General features: G+C 47.6%; 1 protein-coding gene across 3 annotated transcripts in view; it reads left to right on the plus strand.

Moving 5' to 3' along the window:
- The window catches only part of ntmt2 (N-terminal Xaa-Pro-Lys N-methyltransferase), a 21,702-nt gene extending 18,547 nt beyond the window's left edge, over positions 1–3,155 (plus strand). The window contains exons 5-8 of one of the 3 annotated variants that reach the window (XR_008562072.2): positions 1,830–2,024; positions 2,585–2,705; positions 2,784–3,002; positions 3,080–3,155. The gene's annotated coding sequence lies outside the window, so the exon portion shown is untranslated. Of the gene's footprint in view, positions 1–1,829; positions 2,025–2,584; positions 3,003–3,079 lie in introns of all 3 variants that reach the window. The other 2 variants (XR_008562070.2, XR_008562071.2) reach the window with 2 other exon arrangements.
- The last annotated feature ends 2,231 nt before the right edge of the window (positions 3,156–5,386 follow it).

The following is a 5,386-nucleotide window of genomic DNA, read 5'->3' on the forward strand; positions in this document are numbered from 1 at the left end:
GTGCCCTGTGGTGCTCCAATGTTACTGATCTGCGTTGTCAGATAGAGACCGACTATAGTGAAATTTACTTTCATGTCTCGAGAACTCAGTTATAAAAAAACTCAAAGGTTATCAGAAAGTGGTCCGAGAGGACTGGATTATGTGGAAATATCGTTATTTCCTCACACTCTATGCCATAAGTCAGCACAAGGTCTAATGTATGATGGCAGGAGTGGGTGGAGCTATGTATTCTTTGAGTAAAACCAATTGAGTCTAAGATATTACTAAAGGCTACATTGAGGCTATCACTTTCAATGTCCACATGAATAGTAAAATCCCCCACTACAATGACCGTATCAGTATTTAGCACCAAATCCGATAAAAAATCTGAGATCTGATCCAAAAACTCAGACTAAAGCCTGATTTATGCTTCTCCGTCTGCGTCAGTGCGGAGACACGCAACGCCATTATCCGTCCCAGCGTAGGGCTCCGGCAGGCACGCAAGTACGTACGGAGATGAGCCCACTTTTTTAAACATCCGTCGAACAAGACGGATTATGCAAGCTTGTGATTGGTCAGGACGCTGCTGTTGTTTACAGCGCCGCCATTGCAAAGAGAGCCGAGGATAACTAGCGGCAGACACAGAGAAGCTTGAAGAATGCCTCGCAAAAAACCTCTAAAAATATGAACGTTTAATTCCCCCGTGACTGGAGGAGTGAAAAGATGCGCAGCAAGCGTTTTATTTGTGGACGGAAATGACAGGAAACGTGGGTTTAGAGGTGGAGAGGGCATGAAGCGGTGGGAGAATGAGAGACAAATATGTCCGTGTTAAAAGTCTCTTATATACACAAAAAACACAATATAAATACACTATCTTGGACCGATACATGACAGGGTACCACAGAACAGCACTACGCCCTCTGTTGTCCTGCCGGGCAATTGCTTTGCAACACTCTCCAGGAGACGGAGAAGTATGAGAGCAAAACGCTTCCGTCATCCGTGCATGTCTGTCCCTTGCGGAGCTGACGGAGAAGCACAAACCAGGCTTTAGGGCCTGGTGGACGATATACAACTACAAACAAGAGTGGTTTTACAGTTTTGCAATCTGGATTAGGAAAACTAAGAATAAGACGTTCAAATGAACTGTAGCTATTAATTGGTAAGGGACTGATTAATAAATCCAAATGAAAAATGGTTCTGGTGCGTATGATGGTGTCCACATAGAAGTTTATATAGTCAGTGACACATCCAGTCATGGCATTGATGTCCTATTCATATCCTTGGCAGAGAGTCATCCAATCTGTGGTCTCAAAACAACCCTGCAAGGCTTCATTTTCTCACAGTTCTTCTTGTCACAGGTTGCCTCTGAACAAGTGGTTTGTATTCTGAGCAGAGAAAAACAAGATTGTGATCTGATTGTCCCAGAGGAGGTCTTGTTTTGGACATGTATGATTCTTTACATTTGCATAACACAAATCCAATGTCTTTGTTTTCTCTGGTGGAGCAGCTGACAAACTGTTGAAATGTTGGAAGTGTAGCAGAGAGCAAGGCATGATTAAATTCACCAGATATAGCCACAAATGCATTGGGGTGCTGGGTTTGTCGCTTAACGACAATGGAACTCATGGCATCACATGCATTTTCAGCAATGGCTGAAGGTGGAATATAAACAGTTGCCTAGACAACACTGGTGAACTCTCTTGGCAAAAATATGGGCGACAAGTTACTACCAAGAGTTCAACATCTGGGCTGCAGAGACGAAATTTCACTGAAACATGACCTGGATGGCACCATCTGTTGTTGACAAGCACTGCCACTCCACCTCCTTTTCTTTTCCTGCTCCTCTTCAGATCTCTGTCTGCTCGTACAGTCGGGAATCCTGGCAGAGAGACGCTGGAGTCGGGGATATGGTCCTGCAGCCACGTCTCAGTGACACACATAACACTGCACTGCCGAAACTCTGGCTGAGTCCTTGAAAGGGCTTGAAGTTCATCCATTGCTGGCCAGCGATCTCACATTGCCCATTATGATCGATGGAAAAGATGGTTTGAAATTCCTCTTTCTCTGTCTCCGTTTTGCTCCCGCTCTGCACCCACGCTTCTTGTGTTTTAGCTCATTTGGGATTTGTGGCTTCAGTTGAGGTATTATTTCAGCCTTTCCAATGTTAATCAGCTGCTCCCAATTGTAAACCAGCTTGTTGTCATGGTTATGCATCGTAACAAATGCTCAAAAAGTGAAAAAATTGCAGTAAAAATCCTCTAAGCTTCACTCACAGCACCAGAAACAGAAAAGTAAAATGTCCCAAAAAAAAAAAAAAATTAGTCAGGGGGATTTGCATTTATGTGTTGGAGAGAATTGTTTACTCTTACACAAGACTAAAATCAGACTGGATAAGAAAGTAAATAAATAAATAAATCATCCTCAAATAATGTGCAAGTATTACAATGAAAAAATACATATAACGTATTTGACTACAGTAGTAATGATATTATTAGATTATTAATATAATATTAATATTGTGATGAGGGGAAACATACTATTAAGTGACTTTTGTGAGGTTGTGTGTGTGTGTGTGTGTGTGTGTGTCCTCACCTCTTCTCCTCAGGTGTGGCAGGGAGGCTGCACCAGGTGCCATCAATCATAAGCAATTAAGGTGGAGCACTTAAAAGCAGGCGGGAGGAGAGACGCAGACGCCAGATGATTAAGCCACGCAGCGTGACAATCAGGTCAGCGCTGTGCTTCCCAGTGTTCTCCTCACCTGTGATGTTTTGTCTCACAGCCGGCCTATCCTTCTGAGTTCCCAGACCTAAGGATCTCCCAACGTCTTCCCTGAACCGCGGTGTCTGCTTCACCCTGGCTGCAGCGCTTCAGCTCTGTCTTCTATGCCCTGTTGGATCCTCCTCTTCTCCGCCTGCCTGTCCACCCTCGAGCCTCCAGCGCTCCTAGGAGATCTCAGCCATGGCCTGCCACACTCCCACACTGGACCTCACCTCCCCTCCAAACGCTCCTCACCACGCAGACCAGTAAGCTCTCCCCCTTCGTTCTATTATCAGAACACAGCCTCCTTGCTCCTCGACTCACCCTCTGTTTCCCCCATCAGAGCCGCCTCTGCGAACCCGTCCAGAGTTCCTCCACATCGAGAACCTGCTGGACTTTTAATAAAACTGTTAACCTTTTTCCCGTGTCCGGGTGTGTTCGCTCCAGAGTCTCCTAGAGAACATGACAACTTTTCCTTTGCTTTTTTCTTGGTGTAGACATTAAGGATAAGGTTTTATAAGTTTTGCTTCTTCAAATGATTGGATATGTTTTATTAAATGTCTTGTTTTAGCAAAGGTTCTTGCTGTGTTAAAGGATGATTTCTGGTCCTAGGAGGCTCCAGAAAAGCCCTGTGGCCTCTAGAGGTCGCTACAGAGCTAACACACACGCGCACGCGCACACGCACACGCACACGCACACGCACACGCACGCACACACGCACGCGCACACACACGCGCACACACACACGCACACACACACGCACACACACACACACACGCACACACACGCCATTTTCCGGAGCAGACATCTATAGCTTCAGATGGAGCCTCTGTAGACTCTGGAGTCCAGAGGATCCTCAGCCAGCCAGCCAGATTCTGGAGCCGGTCTGGTTTCTGGGACAGAGCTCATCGCTCCCGGGAGACTTTGGGCTGATGGAATGTGCTTTCTCTTCAGCGTCACTTCTCACAGTAAATCATGTCTCTGAATAAAAACACACATCAGAGGATTTTTGCTCTGGCTGTGTTTTAATCCTCCCATCGTGTTGTCTGCCAGCGCTTCTCTCTTTGTCTCCGCAGATCCGGTCAGCTCAACTCCACTCCAGAGTTTACGATGGGATCAGTCACCCAACATGGTGGACTCGGAGTCTGGATCAGGTGCTGCTGATGGTGAGGGCTGAATAAAACTGACAGATGACTACAACATTCATCAAAGATCAAAAGCACTCACAGGAGAAGAAGCATCCCTCCTCCAACACCCAGTGTCCTGCTGAGCCCCCCCCATGAAAACCACCATGTATGAATGCGACTCAGATGGATGAGTGAAGGGTCAGCAGGACGTCAGACAGACCCAAACATCAGTCCGTCTGCTCTGGAGGATACAGGCGTGTGTTAACAGAGTTAGCACAGGGACAAGAGGCTGCAGCGGTCGTTGGCGGCTAACTCGCCTCCACTGAGGCGTGCAGTCGGATCACAGCTGACCCGTCTCACCCTGGACAGTCTCTTCGACTCGCTCCCATCCTGCTGGAGGCTCAGATCCATTCAGACCAGAACTTCTCACCACAAACACCGTTACTTCCCCTCTGCTGTCGGACTCCTGAATGACAATCGTAGACCCGCCCACTCCAGCTGCTTTGTTCCAGTCACATGACCTGCATGTCTGCACCTGAACCGACCTGCACTGACTCGTATGAAGAAGCTGCTTCTCTAATAATTACCTCATCATTTCATTGTGTTTATTTCTTAATTCTAGCTGTGCTGATCCGTTACTTGCTCCGCAGCAGTTTCCTAATGTTGGGATTCTCACACATGTGGCAATAAAACCTTCTGGTTCTGATTCGGCATTTTCAGAAGTGTGCCCCTTGTCCTTCAGGTGTAGGAGTCTGACCTGAAGAGGGGGCTCTCCTGTGTGGGGCCTGTGTTCCCCAACATAAAGATCTGGACAGTCCTCCCTACACTGGACCACATCAACATCGCCACTGATCTGCTCCGGTGGTTTTTCTTTTGGGTGGACCGGTTTCTGCCAGACGGTGTTGTTGGGTTCGAAGTGTACCGGGATGTTGTGTTCTGAGAAGATTCTTCTAAGTGCTCCAGCGTAGCACACAGCGATTGAAGAGATGAGGATGACTCAACTGAATTTCTTCAGCTGGCTCAGGAAGTTCATCCTCTGCTGGGCCGTTAAATGATGGAGGTGCTGGGTGATGGTGGTGTCCAGGAGGTGACATGAGTCCACCATTGTGATGGGAGTGTCAGACAGGGTTATGGGGAAGGGGGGCTTGTCTTCTGGGTGTTTAGCACCAGGTTGTTGTGGCTGCAGCAGGACACCAGCCATTCCTCCTCCTCCAGTAGGCAGACTCACCCCATCAGAGACGGGTCTGATGATGTGGTGTCATCTGCAAACGTGATGAGCTTGACAGACTCGTGGTTGGAGGTGCAGCTGTTGGTGTACGGGGAGAAGATTAGAGGGAACAGCCCTGAGGAGAACCGGTGCTGATGGTCAGAGTTGGTTGCCTGTGTGTGTGTGTGTGTGTGTGTGTGTTTGTGTGTGCGTGCATGTGTGTGTTTGTGTGTGTTTGTGTGTGCGTGCATGTGTGTGTTTGTGTGTGTGCATGCATGTCTGTATGTGTGTGTGTTTGTGTGTGTGCATGCATGTC

The sequence above is a fragment of the Nothobranchius furzeri genome, chromosome 8, assembly GCF_043380555.1.
Source record: "Nothobranchius furzeri strain GRZ-AD chromosome 8, NfurGRZ-RIMD1, whole genome shotgun sequence".
Taxonomy (NCBI): domain Eukaryota; kingdom Metazoa; phylum Chordata; class Actinopteri; order Cyprinodontiformes; family Nothobranchiidae; genus Nothobranchius; species Nothobranchius furzeri.